Source organism: Semicossyphus pulcher, unplaced genomic scaffold (genome assembly GCF_022749685.1).
Source record: "Semicossyphus pulcher isolate SPU_LCO1_2020_fin unplaced genomic scaffold, fSemPul1.0.p SCAF_8, whole genome shotgun sequence".
Classification (NCBI taxonomy): domain Eukaryota; kingdom Metazoa; phylum Chordata; class Actinopteri; order Labriformes; family Labridae; genus Semicossyphus; species Semicossyphus pulcher.
In genome coordinates, this window is record NW_027211759.1 from 3,323,051 (window position 1) to 3,345,431 (window position 22,381).

At 43.3% G+C, this 22,381-nt stretch overlaps 1 protein-coding gene across 1 annotated transcript in view; it reads right to left on the reverse strand.

Annotated features, from left to right (window-relative positions):
- The window catches only part of grm8b (glutamate receptor, metabotropic 8b), a 133,620-nt gene that overhangs the window by 50,810 nt on the left and 60,429 nt on the right, over positions 1 to 22,381 (reverse strand). The window lies entirely within an intron of this gene.

Genomic DNA, 22,381 nt, shown 5'->3' on the forward strand with positions numbered 1-22,381 from the left:
AAAAGATATTGTATAGATACTCACTTCGATCAACAGGTTAATACTAACAGAGCTGCTTAGATGTGTTAATCTGTAACGCCTCCTCCTCACTCTCGTCTGTTTAAGCGTGGTATTATTTTCTCTGCGTGCCTCATTATGTGAGAAATGTTTTCATTATCTTCACTGTTAGTCTTGTTTTTATCTTCACCGTGCTGCTGGGATGCGTCGCCACAGGGATCATTAAACTTTCATCCGCACTCCCTGGAACAAAGGTCAGAGCGTTTAGTAATGCTGCAAGACGCTAAATACTGTCAAATTATCACTAATGATTCTGTGCATGGATTAATTTCTGCAACATTTACAGCATAAAGTGTTCAGCTTTTAATCAAACACTGAGCCTGAAATCTAATTATTATAAAAAACTGAAAGCCAAAAGAAGACGTGTCTTTTTGATCTGCTTCAGTCTGTCTGGTCGGGCTTAAACGCATCGGACGAAGAGGATGAGAAGGAAGAATGAGGTAGCGGGAGGAGAAGCAGCAAGTGGAGGATAATAAAGACGAGAAGAAAGAAGAGGTGGCCCCAACGAAGTGGGAAAAGAGGAAGAGGAGGAGAGGACGAGAAGAAAAGGTCGAACTATAACAGAGCATGAGTTTTGGAGTGCACAACCTTCACAGTCCCTCTTCTCTTGTTCGAGATGACTGCCGGCTCGCCTCGACAACAGGCGAGAGCAGCCGATTGCAGTCGGAGGAGGAGTCATAAACAAGTTTGCTTCTCGCCTCGTCAAGCGTCTATGATACCAACACCTCACTGTGAATGGAAGTGTATCACGTCTTCATTTGTTGTTTTTGTTGTTGTTATTATTATTACTATCATTATTATTTTAATTGGATTTCATATTAAGTTCTCATTATACTTTATTCAGGGCTTTTGATAGTTATTTCGATATAAACATCATTGTATTAATGTTTATAAGACAGCGTTCATGAGGAATGAGTAAAGCATCTCATCGTGAATGACCGTTCTTTGATTAACCTGTTTGGTGTCTGTCTGACACTTCATTAAGTTTAACAGTTTACAGGACAGCGCCATCGCTGTGCCCTCATCAGGCTCCTCCTCGACTTTACACGAAACACATTGTACAAGTGTTCAAGCAGCTAACTGATACGCACGAGGCAGCCCCACAGTACGTCATTAGTCACAGATTTATGCTGACATGCAGAAGAGAAAAAGAAACAAGAAGAAGACTTTATTAATCTCCGAGGGGGAATTACATTTTTACACTCTGCTTTTACAGATATGACACACACACATGTATTAATGGAGAGGTGTCAGAGGGAGGGGCCTGCCGCACCTCAACAGTGCCCAGGAAATGAACCGGCACCTCTGCAGTGACACGCCCCAATTCCACGCTCGGACATGAACCTGCCACACTCCGGTTCCCAAGCTAAGTCCCTCCAGACTGCGCTACTGTCTACTCAAACCAAAAACTAAAACAACAGAAGCAATAGCTTCAGTAGAAGTCATGACAGTCCCCTAACTGTAATGCCAATAGCTAGAAAGTATGTGCTGCTGTGTGACTGAATTATCGTCAAAGCGTCTTATAAATCAGCCAAATCTGATTAGAAGGACGTGACTCAGAGCCCGGTGCCGCCCTTCTATCAGCTCAGGTGAAGTCTTAGAGAAGTCTGAGCTTTACTATAAAAAGGTTTGAAAGCAGGTTGTGAATTTTCAGCTCCTGAAAGTTGCAGAAGAAGAGGAAACAGATTCAGATGTGATGATGACGATACATTTTGCTCTAATGGTGTTTTGTTTCATTACAGTTTTATTCATTTCCCTTAATGTTGCGACTTGTTCTGCTTCCTGTTCTGTGCTGATGCAATCTGCTGCTCTCCCTTCAAGGTTCAGTCATAAAACTTGATGTTTTCTCCTCCTCACATCATTAAACTCTCTGCCGCGTCCTCGCTGCCACAAACACACTTAAGGTTTGTGATATCGCTCCTGCAGCGTCGCCCCCGGGACAGATAAACGAGAGCAGTGGAGGAGTTTCTGACATGAACTCTGACGTGAGGTACAGTACAGCAGAGGCTGCAGGAGAAGCCAAACTCACACTGTAAGCTGTTCCAACTTAATTGGTTCTGTAGAGGACTTTTTCCCCGCTTTGGATAGATGGACCGACTCGCCGGCCGACTGTCGCAGGAATCTCGAGGGGGGGACACGAAAGAAAGCAAGCTGAGAATAATAATGCCCGGTTTGTCTGACCTCGATTTTTTAAGAGGCTTTTTGAAGAGAACTGGGGCTGCAGAGTTAAAAGATTACTGCAGCAAAGAGATAAAAACTGTTTCTGAGCAGGACTCAAGGTACGTCTGAGTAGGTAAATAATCCTTGTATTTCTGTTGCATCGTGCAAATCAAAACCGAAGCTCCAAGAGAAAAAACTGTCAAAGTTCCCCAAGTTTGACTGAAACCAGATCTTTCCTTCAGTCCTGTTCCAAGATGGCTGCCGATGTGTGTTTAGCTGTGTCCCAATCCATTTGAAGGCTGATTGCGTCACAGAAGTACGTCGAAGGCTGTCCCAATTCGAAGGCTCCTTCAGATGCGGCCTACAAATGCATCTTCTGTTTCCCCGGCCGCGAAGGATCCATCGGGTGCATCCTTCGCGGCCCACCGTACCTCGAGATGCAAGTGTGTGAGCCTCATCTGTGGTACCAACGATTCAGCCGACAAAAGAATCAACAGGGGGCGCCACCAGCAGTTACAGCGATGTGATGCAAGCAGCTCTCAGATGGAAACAGGTTGGAGTCCCCTGCTGTGACCTTTAAGTTGCATTAACACAAAACCAATACCGCAAAGTTCAGTGTTTAAGACACTTTTAATACTTTTTTTTTTATCTATTTACAGAAAAATGTATGTTTCTTTCACGCGTCGTACAGCAACGAAATCAGTCACCGGTACGTCTAGTGGGCAAATGCTTTCAGAAATATTGTTAGAACTGTGATGGACCTGCAGATCACATGACTCATGTTGTATCCTTCAGGCTGACCGGAATAATATTTCATGCTGATTTAAAGTTTTTAACACACTTTTCATGACTCATAGGTGTTCTTAACTCATCATGATAAGGACTATACAGAAGAACACGTGCCTCGACTTTACACACAACACTAAACAAATAGCGAGAGATAAAAAACGTTTTAGTGAGATACAGATGTGTGTGTGTGCTGGCTGCGTGTTCTTATAATGTTTAAAACCTCTCTGTAGTTATTATTTGTTGTGTTGAGATAAAACCAGCTCAGTGTCACGGAGGTCAGAGAGAGAAGCTCGAAAGCGTTCATCATCAGTGAGATCTCTGAAGATAAAGATCACGTGCAGTGTCTCCACATTCTTTGAAAGCCATTACAGATAAAGAGTTTCCAACATGTTATTAAAAAAACGATAAAAATATAGAACAGAAATCTCAGAAGCTCTCATGGCAGGGGAGAAGCAGGGATGCCAAGACTTTTATTTTGAAGGGCTGTTTTTATTAATTAAGTCATTAATCAACCAAAACAAATTAAAACACATCAGAGAGCCACACTGTGGTTTACGAGTCAACCGCACACACACCGTCCTGCTGCAATAAAAACTCACTAGGTCACCAAATGTGAATTCATCCGCCGCTGAAAATAGTCCCAAAAAGTGCTTCATTTCCTCCAGCTGAGAACGTTTGTTGAAGGAAATCACTGAGCCTTTTTTAGAAATGAAACTTTATGTTTGTGAGCTGTTTGTAAAGAGAAACATCAGCAGGAACCATCCATCCATCCATTATCTATACCACTTATCGTGTTCAGGGTCGCGGGGGGGCTGTAAGGCGGAGGTCGCCAGTCAACACAGAGACAGACAACCTTTCGCACTCACACCCACCCGCAATTTAGAGTCACCAGTGAACCTAACGAGCACGTCTTTGTACTGTGGGAGGAAGCCGGAGACCCCGGAGGGAACCCACGCATGCACGGGGAGAACATGCAAACTCGGAAAGGCCAACTTTGTCCAAACCGGGGTTTGAACCAGTAACGAGAACCTTCTAGCTGTGAGGCAACAGCGCTAACCACTGCACCACCGTGCAGCCCAGCAGGAACAATATTTCACATCGCCAAAATCAAACTGCTAACAACAAAACACCCAACATGTAGTCGTCTGTGAAGGTTCTCAGTGGACGGAGCTAAAAAAGCTCGAGCTCTGTCCACCAGTCAGTTAGAACTGAAGAAGCCTGTTGGATGAGAGGTCAAACGTTCTAAGCTCCGAACGTCTGGTACACACCTTCATCTTTTCCCGCTTAGACTACCGGCATTACTCAGTGCTCCAAATGGTCCAAAATGCAGCAGCTAGGTTGTTAACAAACGCTGGTCGTCAGTCTCATGTCAGTCCAACTCTTGCCTCCCTCAATTGGCTCCTGCGTACAGCACAGAATCAATCACAGTCTGGCTCCTGCACGCACAGCAGAACTATTGAGCCCTGATTCTAGCGGCCGGCCTCTCCGTTCTTCCGATCAGGGACTTTATCTGTTCCTCGATCACACTTCCAATCCAGAGGTGATGGTGCTTTTGAAGTTGCAGCCCCTAAACTCTGGAACAGTTTACCCCTGAGCATCAGGTCTGCCGAATCGGTGGTCCGTTTTAAACGGCTGCGAAAAAACTCATTACTTTGTCAGTCTGTGCATCATGCTTATATGTGTATGAATGTATGCTTGTCTCACTTCTGCCTCTCTGTGCAGGATGTTGCTTGTGCGCTCTCTCTTGTCTGTAAAGCACTTTGTAACTGTTTTAAAATGTGCTACACAAATAAGTTTATCATATTATCAAATAACAGATGTCCTTTAAAGAAGAGTCAAAGACTGAGGAGAGAAATGTCTCGTCCTGGTGACGTCACAGAGGGATGACAGTCAGAACTTTTTGAACAGAAAGATGACTGACAGATGTTAAAGGGGGTTAGTTGCCGGCTGTAAAATCCACAGCACAGCTGTCAGTGATTGATGATGCAATAACAGCACATTGTTGTGCATCAACAGAGACGCCTGTCAGCCTTTTACAATATATCAAAAAGTAAAGTGAAGGATTTTTATCAAAGATGTTCTGAGAGAAAGTCAAGTGAGGTGACCTTGATGTGATCTTTTATACAAAAGGATGCTTCATAAGAAATGAAGAAAATAAACACAAATGAAGAACAAAAGAAAGACGTGAGGATGATGCAGGTTTATTTTGATCATGCTGCCATCATTAGGTGAACATGGACGTGGCGGCATTGCATAGAAGTCCAACAGTTGGGGGTCTAAACGTAAGAGTAAAACACTCCTCTCACTAAGATGCAGAATGATCTGCTGCCTTCTCTCTCTCTGCAGCCTGACCCTCAAACCTGCCTGTAGAAGAGACACGCTGCAGCTCCAATCTGACGGCCTGATAGACATTGTGTAATGTAGTCATGAGCTCACAATGAAATCAATTTTACTCTGAACGGGTCTGAATGAAGCCGTCTCTGGGGGGAGAGCAGAGACGGCCTCTCAGCTCCCCGTGGACGGCGCGCTGACGATAAAGGCGGCAGGGTCTTAAATGTTTTTATCTCCATCCTTTGCCCCGGAGTCTCCGAACTCACACGGCTCTGCTTTCTTCAAGAGATAAGACTTCAACTCTGGATGACATTTCTGTGATGTAATACAGTATTGTTACAGTCATGCTGCTGCTTCGACAGGGACGTGGCAGTCATGCTGGAACAGGCCCGTTTCCTGGAAGGAGCTCCGTCATGAGGACTTCTTCTCTTCATTAAATGTCTGAATTTTATGGCTGCTGCGAATCTTAAATAAAAGCACGTTTATTTTTAAATACTGACCAAAATGTGATTATAGGATGAATATTTACTGCATCTCCTAGTTTGACCTTTGCAGGAGCTCCCTTCCCAAATAATCAGACTGTTTTTTTCACTTATTTTTGAAGTTGTATTTGTAGTTATCCATCTTTTCTTTGTTTGATCAGCCACAGTACAATTTACAGCTTCTGTCCAAAGTGACATGCATCTGAGAGTTAATCCAACACAAGCAACGATCAGGACAGGAGGGAACAAAGTCAGTAAGAGCCAACAAACAGCTTCAAGTGCGATCGGACACCAACAGGCAGTGTGCATAGGGCGTTTTTGTTTTTATAAAAATAATCATCATCAGCAACATCAACAAGATCAGTACAGTCATCATCATCATCATCATCATGAAAATCCTAGTCAGCATAAACTATATCCTCGATGTCATCATCATCAATAGCATCAACATCATGAAGGTCAGAGGTGTTCATAAAGAGCTGGGTCTTTAGCTTCTTCTTAAAGGTCAAAGGGGCTCTGCGGCCCGAATGGAGTTTGGTAGCTCGTTCCACCACCAGGGGGTGACTGAGGAGAAGAGTCTAGTTAGAGACTTAGGGTCCTGTTGTAATGGGAGCACCAGGCGCCTTTCACTGGCAGAGCGTAGTGGGCGGGACGGAGTGTAGACCTGGATGAGGGCGTTCAGATAGGCAGGAGACGTTTTTGTTGCTGTTTTGTAAGAAAGCAACAGGGTTTGAATTTGATGCGAGCGGCGACTGAGAGCCAGTGGAGGGATATGAGCCGTGGAGTGACGTGTGCCGTTTTGGGTTGATTGAAGACCAGTCGCGCTGCTGCGTTCTGGATCATCTGCAGAGGTTTGAATGTGCATGCAGGAAGGCCTGCCAGGAGGGAGCTGCAGTAGTCAATATATCAGTATCAGTAGATTACTGTTTAGTGGCAACACTTGCAGAGACCAGAAAAGCAGCCGCTTAGCTCCGCCTACCCTCTCTGGCAGACCAACCACTGCTGGCTGATGGGAAACGCGTCACTAACTGGACGCGACAGACACCCGGTCTGTAATAATACTATATACTGCAAATGCAAAGGCTTTCATCAGTGGGCCATCAGCTCAATCAGCACTGTGTTCATTCGGCGATAGAGACTTAACAGACATTTATTTACATGAAAATCTTCAACATTTTACAGCATCACAGTGAGAGATAACGACGCACAGACTGAAACAATGAAATGATGTAATCAGAAATCAAAGGGACTATCTGCCCTGTTCCAAATGAAGATCCAACTGTACGACTGTCAACAACACAATGCAACGGTTGCTTCATTATTTTTTGTTTTCTTTTTGTTGCTTATTTGGTTTGTGGTCCTTTTTTCCTCAGTAATGGTTCCTTGTAACGCTGCCTTGGACTGGGCGTTTATCACTCCATCAAAATTAATATCTTTTATTTACTTTGTAGAACATTTACTTAATGTAACACTTAACACTTAGCGCTAAGCCCTCTTTGGTGCACTGCCACTGTTTTGTCATATACAGAAAGATAGTGAAGTTTAGCCAAATGGAGCACGAGTGCACAGATACTGGAGGGATACTGGAGAAGAGAAACACACTTACGTGTAACCAACAATAAGAGCTCTTTGAGACTGTTGGGACGGGATTCATCTGAAGGCAATAAAAGTGGTAAACACTGTTAACCACACTCATTGATCTTAGAGTCGGGTTAGCCCATTGGACCATTCTGCAAAGCCTCAGATTATGTTCAATAACGTTGTATAACCAAACTGCATTCTATAATAAACCCATTTATCTGTATGAGGAAAGGGTGGAGCGGGGAGGCTCTGTGGAGCTTCCTGAGGGAACCTCTGAAGATAAATGTGGAAATAATAAAGATGGACGCACGCGACATGATTTTAATGAGCTTTCAGGCTTCAGCTGAGACTTTTGCAAAGTGGAAAATCAGCCGCTGAGGCTCCGGCCGCGGTGGCTGCGCCCGCTGCGTCGAATCCACTAAATTAACTTTGGGGGACAAAGTGGGAAATAATCAGTTAACAGAGCCTGCATGAAATGTTGTCATGTACGATTTGCACGACAATGTGCAGCACCGTCTCACACACACACACACACACACACACACACACACACACACACACACACACACACACACACACACAGATGAGATAATGTGGGAATGTGCTCCCATTTCCTGGGAAACTGATAAGGAAATCCGTGCTGCTTCTTACAGGCGGAGGATTTACTTTAAGCTGTGCTGGGAACATCTCTGCGGCGCTGAACTGAAGGAGTTAAATCTGACAGATAAAATAAAAGAAACTGGAAAATCAACCAACAAACAAACAAAGATCCTATTAGTGTTGAATCTCCCTGAACATGTTTGATATGACTGAATATTTTGTGGAAGTCAGTCTCACCTCTCCTGCTGCTTTTCATGCTCTTTGTCTGGGAGATAAATCTTCTCTGAGCAGCTCAACTTGACCTCAATTTCACAAAGATTCCTGCAAAAGACTGAAGACAAAGCAGCAGGGCGACAGCTCCGAAGCTATCTGTTCTTTACCTGAACCCGAATCAGCTTTTTAATACATAAAGTTTCAGGTGCAGGTGGACATGTCGAAGTGAAACTCACACAGAGAAAGACTCTCAGAGTTACAGGTGACAGATCTTTCTGTGAGTTCATGGGAAAATATTGACACTGTCCTCAATAAAGAGAAACAGTCTGAGAAAAAAACTTGTGTCTCTCCTCTGCCCTGCTGGCTCTGTTGCTCACACAGGCGCTCATGGCACGGAGCTCGGAGCAGATTCAGCCTGTTCTCTCTGCACAAAGATGCACACTTCATGGAGGAGAAAGACTGAGCGACCCTCTGCTGCAGAAACACACGTTTCTATGCTCCCCGTTTGCCCCAGGGGTTCATCACACATGAGACTTACCCTACGACCTTATGACGGAGACTGAAAGGAAACACACCTGCATCACAGACAAAACTACTTTAAATCAGTGTTTTCAGCTGTTTTGATGTTTGGATGGAGGCTTACTGGGAATCGACACCGACACTGTAGCATCAGACAAATGTGCGATACATGTAAGCGTCATGGCAGCATCTATGTTACAATCTACACCAGCTGTGACTGCAGCAAAGATGAGCCTCAGAGTTAGCTGATGCTAGTTTGATTCCTGGCCATAAAGGGGGGGGGGGGCAGTGACGCCAAAAAGTGTGCAGTCGAAGACAACTTTGCAACCGACTTAAAGACTTATTTCTTAATCGTGCATAAATTCTGTTTTTATGGAGGATGGACAATCAAATGAGAATGAATCAATAGGATTGGTTTCCCCAGATGTTGAGGAGATGCACAGAGTCATTGCTCTTATAAATTAATCTTGCCGGCTCATCTGGCCGATCAATAACAACAGGAAACTGAAATCAAAGTTTCTGTATTTACAGAGCAGTCAAAGGCTTTCTGCGCTTCGCCGACGCGCAGCAGCAGGAAAAATAGACTCGACGCGTAAAACGAACAGAGCAGCAGAAAATTACTTGCAGATGCTGCCCGACTCCCGCACAGCAAACGCATTGTATAACATGTATGTATATATTGTAGCGGTTCTGTCCCGGCACACGCGTGTCAAAAATACGCTTGAAATACGTTGCCTGTGTAGATTCCCCTTTAGACAACACAGTCACCCTCTTGCATAAGAAAGTTCAGATGCAGCCCTGGTGCTCTTTGCAGGTAAGATCATTAAAGACCTCAGCTATCGTCTGACGGTGGAAACGTTCAGACCTGAAATGAATGTTTCTTTGAGTTTGCAGGGAGGATGTTGTATTTTAGCAAAATGAACAAACTGTAGAAAACATGTTTTTCAGGCTGAGTCTTTGTCTTTCTCACACAGACAGAAGCTCCAACGCAGCGCCGTTTTAATGATGTTGAATGAAATGAAGTGTATCAGAGGGACGAGGGACCAACGAGAGGGAATAACACAATTTCACTTGAGCAGAGGAAGTCTTCACAGCGGGAGCCGCTGAACTCAAAGGCGGACCAAACACGCCAGAACATTCAAAGGCATGTCGTCTAATGGAATTATGGGTAATGACAGATATCATTAAAGCTGGCCCCTGGAAAAGCCTTTATTCTGACCTTACAATTAACAGTTCACCATGGCAGCGAGTGTTTATCGCCACGTAGCACCCAGCCCCCCCCCACCACCCCTCCTCCGAATGCTCAGCCAGAGTGACGGGACGCATGTGCCCACTCGCCTCTTTCATTCCTCGCCTTTGAGCCGCTGAACGCCGGACCATGAAAGGTTTCCTGGGTAACACACGCGCAGCCTCGACTTGAAAGCCAGATGAAACAAGCCTAGCAGTGTGCCCACGAAGCTCTCCTTCCACCTTAAAGCAAAGAAATCTCCAAAACTTCAAAGTGTCTGCCTGGCATCTTTGAGATTCTTCACGAGTCGTCCCTTAAATCAAAACACCCGTGTTAAACTTTCAAATCAAAATCAACAGTGATTCCAAATGATCAATTTGTTCTGAATCAGGACTGTCAGTAACTGGAGGAAGTGGGCTAACCAATGCAACATAAGGTTTGCATTGATCAGGGGGATACAGCCTTTACATCAATATTCAGATAACCCTACATTTTTAATCAACATCTCATATCTCTTTTATAGGTTACACTAAAACTGACGTGTTTCTGACAACTCAGACAGAAATGTTTGATTACAGGTAGAAACAGAAATCTGAAAGCATGACTAAAAACTTTGGTTACTTGCAAGAAGTTCAAGGAAAATGTAGTAAAAAAACAGAAAGATCAGTCGGTAATCTCATATTTTGGGTGTGTATTGTTCACAGTAGAAAAAGTGAAAACTACATAATTCCGTGTCTTTCCAGAATCACGTGTTAAAAAAGTTGCCTCTGAAATGGGCCGTTCAGAACAGCTGCAGGTTTCTACGTAGAACCTTGCTGAAATCGACCAATCGCCATCGTTCACCTCAGGCTGCCTTCTTGCACGAGCTTGTAGTCGAGTCGTTGTCAAGATTTCAACGTACCATTCTGATACCTCCTGGTGATCCTGGCTTCTACCAATGACTGTATATAGATGGACGACGCGTCTCCATCTGCTCGCATTGCATGAAAGTGATGCCAAAATAGCCCCTGTGATAGGCGCTGCCACCTGGCGATGGTGACGTCATTTGGAGCCAGAGTCTGCGCAGTAGAGATCAGCGGTCACTTCTGCTAACCGAAACACACACTTAACTTACAGAAGGAACAGCGAGGATCCCGCTCACCGGCGTGTTTAACAGCAGAACAGCTTCTCTGTGTTGGTCTGAGGTTAACGTTCACAGGTATGTAAACTTCAATGACTGTCGTGATTGTTTTAGTTACGTCTCCTCTCGCCGATCGTCCTCCACTCTGCTAATCTAGAAAAGATCGGCTGCAGGAGCCGTATTTTTCAACAGAGCTGTCAATCATCCTTTTTATAGCATCAAAAACTAATTAAAAATAAACTTGTAAGAAAAATGAACACTTGGACATAAATCAGCATGATAAGAACTAACTATAATGACAGAAACCATGTTTGAGAAAAATGTATTTGACGTGTATTTGGATTTTATACTTTGACTCATGTCCCATCTGTTAACATGGAGGAGGCGGGCTTTATGAGCTATACTGCAGCCAGTCAGCAGGGGGCGACAGAGAGGGTTTGGCTTCACTTTTAGGGAGCTGTTGACCATCTTTTTAAACAGTCCTATGGCTCGTACATATAAGGCTGAATAACCGATCCTAGAGCAGCCATGTTTTCTACAACTTTGGAGTGACACGTGGGGGAGGGGCTCTGTGGTCACTCCAAGAAGAGAAGCAGTTGTGATGAGAGTCAGCACCTTCAAGTCTGAGGCCATGGTTCTCTGCTGCACACCGGTGGATTGCTCCCTTTGGATGGTGAGAGAGGTTCGAAAGGAGGTCAAGTATCTCAGGGTCTTGTTCACGAGTGAGGATAAAATGGATTGTGTGATTGACAGACGGGTTGGTGCAGCATCAGCAGTATTGCTGATAGACCCAGAGCCCGCTGGAGGGATTAAATGTCCCTCCTGGCTTGGGAACGCCTCGGGATCCCCCAGGAGGAGCTGGGAAATGTTGCTAGAGAGAGGGGCATCTGGGATAACTTGCTTAGCCTGCTGCCACCGTGACAAAACCCCGGATAAGTGAAAGAAAATGGATGGATGGACAAACTTAACTTCCTCTGGGCCAAATATGATTGACCTTCAACTAATTAAAGCAAAGAAACGTGTGATGTGGCAGTTGGCTGGGATGCTTGGTAGCTAGTTCCAACATCCAAATGATGTGGCTTCTGGTCTAATCTATCATAGGGGCTTTTGGAATTACATTGATTTGGTAGCCAACTGTTACAATTTGTGCTCAGGCCTGATCTGAACTACTGTCCGTTTTGTTATAGACTGACGCAATAGCGATTCAGAATGGACCATATTAGCAGCTGCCATCTTGGCTGTTACAAAAAAGCCTCACTGATGCTCCTCATTAGCAAGTTAGGTGGAGAATAGAAATTGATTTTAAAACATCTACAGTAAACGGCAAATGTTGGTATCAGTCCGTCTTGATCAGTGGATTTAAACTTAAACTCCAACTGATGTTCAAAAGTCATATCAGAGAAGAAAAGTTGAAGCGAGGGAGAGGTATTCTCCAGAAACACTGCCTGTATTCGTCTATTGCGGTGGATCAGACATTTTCAGACCAAGGGAGTGTGGACAAGAACCTCACACAGCTCTAAAAATATCCAGTCAGCAGGGAAGAGAAGCCTGAATTGGGACACTTTCAGCTGCAGTCTGAAAGGTCTTCTTTTAGTCTGAGCTCGAACAGCCGAAATTTTGGCTCAAGCTTTGGCATGGACCCATTGACCTGCATATAAAAGTGCTAACAGTGTTATGAGTCCTCGAAGTAGTGCCAGAAGTAAACTGCTGCCAGAATTTAACAAACTAACACCATGCCTTAAAATGCAAATGAGAAGGAGAGACGTGTAGTTGGCTGCACAAAAGACTCAATGGAAGTAGCTTAGTTGAATGTAAGTGTACCAGGATGGAGGTTTAACTTTAACTCCAACAAAGTTCAATAATAATAATAATAAGGTATCTGATTTAAAGGTTAAAATAAAATCTAAATTGATAGTGACGGACTAAACTTACCAGAACACCACAGTTCCAACTGTTCTAAACTGACCCTCCTAAACTCACAAAACTCACACCTGACCCAAAATGTTTCAGTTGAACATTTTTTAACCAACCCGTAGTCTTCAAAGGTTGCTAGGAAACAACTTAAACCATTCTGGTGTTGCCGTGAACATAAGCTAATAGCTAAACCCTGAACTACGTAAGCTAAACTACTAAAGTAATAAGCTAACCTGTAAGCTAATCTATTTGAACTACTTAAGCATACCTTTGGAGAGCCAGACTGTTTTAATTGCTAAACTGAACTATCCTTAACCAAACTGTAGTCTTCAAAAGATGCTAGCAAATTAATTAAACCATTTTAGCTGCTAACTCTTACGTTAGCTTTAGCTCAGTAAACGGTAACATTATCCAAACTACTGAGTCATAAATACTCAAGTAATGGAAATATTTTAGACTGTAGTTTTCAAAGTTGCTCGCAAACAACTTAAACCATCCTGGTGTTAGTCCCTGCCATGAACATAAGCTAATAGCTAAACCCGTAACTACTTCAGCTAAATGATAAGCTAACCTGAATCAAATATTTTGCTTGCTAACCTGAATCAGCGGCTAAAGTAGTCCTAAAGTGAACCATGTGACCACAAGGAACTTTTAGTAACTGAATCGGTTGCCAAAGAGTTTTATCTGAACTTCTAAAGCTGAACTTTTGTTGTTCTGAAACACGTTTTCAGCAGTTTAGCTCCTTAAGTACGGGCAAGCTGACGGGTCGCTAACCTTAACCAAACTGTCATCTTCAAAAGATGCTAGCAAATGAATTAAACCATTTTAGCTGCTAACTCTGATGTTAGCTTTAGCTTAGTAAACTAACTAACTAAGTAGCTAAGCTAAACCAAATACTTACTTACTGCTTATTTACTACCTAAAACTAACCTTATATTAGCTCATCTAAGAACATTGTTTCACCAAACTGTTTAACACATGAGCTTTAAGCTGAAGCAATTTTACATTACTAAGTGTAACTAACCTTTTAATTTCATCCAGCATGAACAGCTCATCTTAAACTTAATCAAAAGTTTACCATAAGAACTACAGTGTTTGAAGGAGCTTTGCTTACGAAGGAAGAAAAGGAATAATTGGTTTCAGGCCACCGGCTTTCTTCAAGGAAAAAAATCTATTTGCATCAAATCCAAGCCAAAGACATGAGAGTAAATTTAGTTCCACAGTCCAAATATAAATTCAAATATTTCACTAAAGACACAAGAAAGTTCCTTCAGATCCTGAGAGTCTGCATCAGTTTGAAATATTAATGAGAGAAAGTTTTCTTTCCACATTAAAGTGCACTTTCCTGCAGGTTTCAGTCTCACATAAGAACTCTAATGAGCTCATTTAGTGCGTCATTATATGAGTAGTGAAGCAAATAAGGAGGTGAGCAGGGTGGTGATGGTCCATATGTCTGCTGGCTCCGGTACTTTCTCCCAGCCTGCCTCAACATCTGTCCAACCCTCTGACAAACAGAGGGAAATGGGACGAATAAAACACATCAGACCAAGAGTGGATTCCTGAGTTAAGCTTGGGTGCAGTGGGACTGTTGGGGTGTAAAACCACAAACAAACACACTAATATAATGATGGACTTTGCAGAAGGAGAAGCGACCTTCATGCCTCAGAGATATTTACATAAGAGATGCATTTAGAGACGCTTCACTTACTAGTCTAGTCTAGTCTAAACTGTTATTGTGCAGCTTGTTATTTTATAAGCTAACCCTCGACATTTACGGCTGATTCACACAGAAATGAAGCCGTAAAGGTCGTCTATAAATAGTTAAATTTGAACCATATTTACATCTGTCTTTCAGTTGCATCCTCAAGGGCTGCAGTATTTATTACAAGAGCAAAGGAGGAGGTCAGGTGACGTTAAGGTAAGAGAGAAACAGTCAACGTATGGAGGAGGCTGGGGTGGATGGATGGGTCAAGCAAACAAAGGACTTTAGTTTGTTACAAGATGATTTATTTACGTAACGTACTAAACATACAAAAGTTAGTTAACTTGTACGTCATGTGAATAACATTACTGAAGTTACGGTACTAACTTATTGTGATCCAAACAATAGTCTAAACCTAACGTAGTAGTTTGTTGACTAAACCAAAGTGTGACCATTTCACATCCAACCAAACATTTGTTGCACCGATGGCTTTGTTGGTTACAATCAACTTATTATGCCGTTTAGGTGTGAGGACGTGTTAGCTTCAGAAAAGACGTCCAATATCACAAATCTATCAGACAGTTTTGCAAAAAATTAAAGGTATTGCTAGAAAAAAGTGTGCACAAATGATAGTAATCATGCATAATATAATAAATAATAACGCTTTCGACAAATGTTGACTGTGAGGGATTATCTACGGTTGTCGCGCTGCACCCGCCCAAACGGTTTCCATTAGAAAGAACAGGCTGCGGCAACGAGCAGAGTCAGCTGATAGCACAGCTAGCTGCACAGCTAACTTAGATGTTAATAATATACTGTGGTTTATAGCTGCATGAGGGCAAATAATCATTCTGATAGTATGATTTCTAACATGCAGAATATGTATTATAAGACTTATGAGGCAGCCTCCGTTTGTCGCAGGGTTAGGGTCAGGTTACGGTCTTGTGCAATTCCTACTCCTTCTTCTTCCTTCATGTCAAATGGCAATAAAACAAACGCTGATTCTTGTTCCTGTCTTTCATTGTTTCCACAAGCTTTTTGCTTTTGTTTGAAGCCTTTGAGCGCTCTGCAGCAACCCTCATCACCCTCCGCGTGCACTTCAAATACTGCTGGATGAATCGTCTGGGCTGCGCGGGGCGGTTCTGTCCTCTCACAGTGAGGGTGGGTGATGAAATCCACCGCAACAGCTCATCACTGTGACTCAGTCAGGACCTGTGTGATACTTCTCAAGGTTGTTCTGTTTGTCCGTCACAGGAAGAAAAAAATAATGAATCTGTGTTCCGTTGAAACACAAGGAGAAGCTGTCACTGTTCACTGCTGATGAAGCAAAATCCTTTTCTTTTGATTCTGAAGTTGAAACGAGACACGCTGAAACAAAAAGTCCTCCGTGATATTTCATCACACTCACAACTTTTATAATGACAGCCCACCTGTGCTGGCAGAAAGGTCAGGGAAATGACTTAATGAACTTTATACACTGCTGACTTGAAGCTTCTCTTCAGTTCAAATCAGATAAGGACAACTGAACGCACTTTAAATACCTACAAGATACACGTAGTCTAGGTCAGACACATTTAGATTAGCTGTTTCCCCTGCCTTTCCCTGCTGGGGGGAAACTGCTAGCATCAACTAGCCGGACAATGCCTATAAATTGAACAGACATTATGTACAAATTGAGTTCTGTTAGATGATATTTTAATTGACAGACTGCCTCCTGATGACGCACATTTATAAGCGAGGAAACCTACATTGTAGCATCTTCGTTAACATAAAAAGATGGCTGACATGACAGCTCCCTAAAAGTGAAGCCAAGCCCTCTCTATCGCCCACTGCTGACTGGCTGCAGTATTGGTCATAAGGCCCGCCTCCTCCATGTTAACAGATGGGACATGAGTCAAACTATAAAATCAAAATACACGCCAAACATGGTTTCTGTCATTATAGTTAGTTCTTATCATGCTGATTTATGTCACAGTGTTCAAGTTTACTTTTAATTAGTTATTTGATGCTATAAAAAGCAACACGTCGAGGCCACAAGGTAAAGGTGTGTTTTGGGTAGAGGAAGAGGCGGGCTGTCGATAATGCGGCTCCACCAGACGATCTCTACTGCACACGCTCTGGATACAAATGAGAAAGATGGCAGCGCCCGCTATGGGAGGGTGTGGCTTTACTTTTGTACAACGAGAGGAGGCGGAGACACGTCGTCCATCTTTATATACAGTTACTGGTCTAGCCTTGCTTAGCACATAGCATAAATCTGTCTGATTTACTTATTATATCTTGTTAGCCAACAAGCAGCTAACAGACCATCCTGTAGCCTGGTTCAGTTTGGACAACAGACCTAAAACGCAGCTCAAACCTGACATAAATGATGGTCCTAACTTTCTAACCCTGATTGTAAAACACATTTTCATTTGTAATTTCAGTAATTTATAAATGCCGGATTAGTCACCTTCGGTCAAACCCGTGAGGTGCTTTTCTTTTTCTACACAAACAAAAGAACCGGAGGTCACAGTGTGAAAGTGGGATTTGTGGGTGAAACACATTTTCTCTGAACAGAGCGGTTATCACAGGCGGGGAAATAGAAAGCTTTGTTCCACTTCGGCGTCCTCCTCATTGTTAATGAGCTCGGGATAATTGCAGCAGAGGGGTTTCCTGCAGCTGATGATGTATTCAGAGAAAGCAGCTCGTTCTGGGTCTCCTCCCTCGCTCTGAGGACTCGGATACAGAAAGAAAGAAAGGACTCCACAACGGGGTCCTTGTTGCACTTTTGTTTCCTAACTGCACGATACAAAAGGCTCCCAATTATTCTGAATCGTTATTTCCTGTCATTAAACTGCCGCACAGACGTCAGTAAGCAGTCGGGCAGGTTTATCGGAGGTTTAAGTTTCCCTGTAAAAGCGTAAAAACAACTGGAAAACAACAGAATTAATTCACAACACAAGTTAAGACAAATAAATCAAAAGCTGAAAAAGTGTGGACTGAATGAACTTCACAATAAAAGCATGTTTACTAAAAGTACAAACAGGAAATATAGGTGATCAATAAACTCCCAAACACAGAGATTCAGTTAGAAACTACAAAGGTGTCTCCTGAGTTTGAAACCATGTGTCGCAGCTGACTGAAAAAAGGTTCAAGTAATGATCTCCAAGATTTTCATTTTAATAAATGCAGCCCAGTTAGTGACACGTTTTCCATCACCCAGCAGTGGTTGGTCTGCCAGAGAGGGTAGGCGGAGCTAAGCGTAACTGGGCCTCCTGTCTAACCCTCAACAACATGTCTGAGCTTTCTCAGATACTTGATACTTTTTCCGCACAAAAGGGAGCAGTCATATCATATTTATTCAAGAGAGAAAACATATGGACTTAAAGTAATGACTGAAATGTGACTAAAACTATAAAGGGTAAACATGACTGAAAAAGCATAAACTTAACACTGAAGTAAATATAAAGACGACTTCTCTCCCCGACCCCGTCAGTCTTCTTGATGAAGGTCACCCGAGGACGTTTGTTGTTTCTATAGAGTCTGCCTCTGCAGCTGACTCAGGCCCTTCACTCGATCAGATGTGGACGAGGTCGGCGGAGATGTGATGACAAACACTTGATCAATCAGACACAGATCTCACTCAGGAAATGGTCTTTGTGTAAGCTCTGAATTTCTCCTCCTGTAGCCTGAAATCTTTGGTTTCAGGAAGTTACAGAAACACAAAGATAAACGATCTGCCTGCTTTCATATCTTTCATATTTGGTTTGGGACTTTGAGTTTCCAGTTCACTTCATTTCAGTGTGTTTTTCTGTCTGTTCACTTCCTTCATCTTTTCTCTCTGTTGCATTTATAAAAAAAGGTCTGTCCTACACGGAGCAGTCCGTTTCTGAACTCCTGACACCAGAGAGGTGGAGTTGAGTCGACTGGAGTCACTGTTTTAATGACTGTTTTGATGACTTGAGACTCGACTTGACTTGAGGCATGATGACTCGGATGACTTGTGTGTGTTCATAAGTTTGAATGTTAGCTGTTAAATATAAAATGATAAAATTCAATGTTGTCAAGTTTCTGTCTATCAAGTATGTACACAGCACAAACTGGGAATCATGATTGGACGACTCACAAAGCTCCCCGGTATCTGATCGTCATGATTGGATGATGCTGTCAGTCAAACTCCTCGCTATGGCAACACGCAACATCAAAGCCCCCAAAGAGAAGCCTCATCAGTCGTACTCGTTACTCCTCAACACGGTCTCAGAGCAGACCATCATCATGGCTGCGTCTGTGCCAAGATAACACAGATACAATTCACTGTCATACTTTTTGAACAGGTTATATAAATTGGCCAATAATATCATTATTAGACGGGCTGCTAACACCTTGTGTTTTCTCTTTATAAAGACCGGATACTACAGGTAAGAGTGCTGGATCTTGGGTGGAAAAAAAGTGACTTGGCTTGCCTTAACTAAGGACTCGACTTGGCTTGACCAAGAAAAGATGACTCGAGACCTGCTTGAGACTTGAGCAAAGATGACTTGGTCACAACACTGCCTGAGACAAACCTCTGAGGCTGCCTGCACACCTGAAGTCCGTTTGTTTGGTCCGAATCAAAGACCAAATTGTTTCCAAGTTGTATTTTGCCTCGAGCTTGGTTTGTGTTCACATGGCAGCTTTAGATGTGAGAGGAAACTGCTCTCTGATTGGTCAGAATTTCTACGTGGGAAAACTCCCTGAAGTAAACAAAAAGAGAGCGCACACTCCTCGATCAAAGACTGTAATGTTTGTTGTCTGAGTTTTTGTGACGTTAACCGACATCGCTCCACAAGCATTTGTGAAATTGTTTGGTCAGCTCATATTTCTATTTCCTCGTCGCTCCATCACGTCTGTCCTCTGCTCATCTCGCTGCCTGGCAAGTGTCAACATCCGTTAACAACCCACAATGCACTGTGTTTTGGTTTGCTTCCTGTATTTGGTCCTACTTTAAGTCGGATTATGTTCTCCCCTGAATCGAACCGGACCGTGGTTCGTCTGGAGATGGATCGAGTCCCATCTTTTCTGGCGGACCATGGTCCGGTGGCTTGGTCTGTACCAGAGTTCGAATGCGTGTTCATACCTGTCCAAACAAATCAGACTTTTGGACTTGCTGTCAGGTGTGAAAGCTTGTCTTTGTCTCCTCGCCTAACCTGTTTGTTTTCTCCTCCGTTAAAGGTAAGACCAGTTTTATTTGTTTGAGTAAAAGTGAGCCGTGACCACCGAGGAGTCATTTTGCTCCCTTACCTTGTGCTTAAGCAAGAAGTCAAAGGGATCCCTCGCCATTAAATATTCATCCACTCCTCAGACTGAAGAGCAAACGGAGCGAGAGGAGAGGGAAAACATTTGCTTTCCAAGAAAATCCAACGAAAGACAAAACATGACAAACCGTGGCATTAATGGACAATCAGGAGGAGGAGGAAAGCAACATTTCCCTCTTTAATCTTCAACCTCACAGAGACGGTGGAGGAGAGACAGAAAGTATTTATGTCTTAGAGGAGAGAGAGAGAAAGAAGAGAATAGTTTCAGGGATAAAGAGGCACAGGAAGAAAAGTCAGAAGAGGATGAGGAGCCGAGAGAAAGAAAAGCAGATTATCCACTGAAGGCTTTCACACTTCTGAGGGAGAAGAAGAGACGGGAGAGTTTTTCTGCAGCCACTGATCCGACAGAACGTCAGCGAAAATACAACACCATCACATCCTCCTTTAATCTGCTGCACACGCACGCACACACACACACACACACACACACACACACACACACACACACACACACACACACACACACACACACACACACACACACACGCACACACACAGGCCACACAGAGAAGTGTGTCAGATCTGACTGAGAACTGTCTGAATGAGAGGAATATCTCCTGCTGACTGAAGAAGAAGAAGAAAAGAAGAGCTTCCTGTGACACTTTATTCCAACATCAAACGCTCAGCGAGAGTCGAGGAGAAACACTGACAGCAGGTAAACGAAGTCGTCAGCTGTTCTCTGCATCCTGTTTACTGACAGATAACCGAAGCGCTCGGGTTCCTCTGAACTTCTGCAGCGTATTCAGGGCACGGTTTTTAGGTACATCCAGACTTCAGTTTCTCAAACTAATGCAGAAATGAAGAATGATAACGTTCGCTCTAAGAACATTCATGGACAAATTTACAGTTGTTGCTGCGACAGGATACAAAAAAACTTGACCTCACTTTCTGACATATTGAAGAGTCTTCTTCTAATCCAGCCAACACATAACACAAACACAGACTTCCTCTACAACACTCAGTCAGTACATGATTTAAGGCTAAATATCACTAAAACAGGTGAGTTATGTGAACATTCACCTGTACACTTTTGAGGAACAGAGAAATTAAGTATTGAAAACAAAACCAGTTTCTCGTAGCAGGCTGTGAACATGTTTTAACATCTCGACTTTTTAAAGTCGAGCTGAAACGGCATTTCGAGAGTATCTAGCTTCCGTATCGTGACGTATTTCCGAGTGAAACAGGACGTGCAGGCGGGACATATCATTAGAGGGATTTGATTTGATCGTTGAGAAGTGGGCGTAGACAGACGTTCTCCACAGCGCAGCAGCTAGCTAACTGACCGAGCGTTCTTGGTGCTCTGCGGCTAAATGTTGCAGATTGATTGGTTGAAATTGTTTGGTGGTAACTTACGTAAGCACGCGGGAAATTTAGTTTTACCGGAAGAAAAAATGATCGGATTTTGATATAAGAATACGAAGAAATTGATTTCCTGTATTTTCTTTGGCCTATATTGTCAAATAGATGCACAATATTACCGGGGATGTGATCTAAAAGGATTAAAATGACATTTTTCATTTCACCTCGACTTTAAGGACTCGTGTCCACGTGTAACAAGAGGACATCATCATCTTCTTTACAGTGACGTCGTTTTCATGATGCAGGGACGCTGTTTTAACATGTAACCTGCCAAAACCAGGTAACACAGTGCAAAGAGGTCATGTGTATCTGTGAGAGCACGCTGTAACAGGACGTTTGAGTTCCTCTGGAGGCAAACACACTTATAAAAAGATCACAAGGTCGCTGTAAGTTCTGTTATTGTTTCACTTGTGTTAAACTAACCAGACATGTTCTCCTTTCCTAGGCACGAACTCAGTGATTCTCAAACTGTGGGGCGCGCCCCCCATGACGGGGGGGGTGGGGGGGGGGGGGGTGCGCGTCACCGTGGTTTTTTTCCGTTTGGAAAATGTAGCAGGCGGAACTATGTTTTGACGTCGGACAACACGGACTCATTTTTCGTGTGGCACAGTTCACAAACGCGTTGCCCTGGTGATTTCCACGACAAATTTCACAGTCAGACACACACAGAGAAAAAGTCTGGCACTGCCAACGGAGAGATATATTACAGGGGCGAAACCAAAAACAGCTGACGCGTCAGATTCCAACAAGACGACGTTATCGCTGACCAACCGCCAAAATCCAAGAAGGAAATATGCTGACGCTGATCTTGCTCTTCGATTTACAGCGAATATGGTCGGAGATGAAGAGAGACCTGTCTGTGTTATACGTCTGAAACGTCTGACAGCTGCAGCAAAAATCTTTGTTGTTTTTCTGAGCACACATTGAACTTTATTGTTCTGAAAAAGTTATTGCACATTTTATTATATTTCTATTTGAAAAAGTCTGATG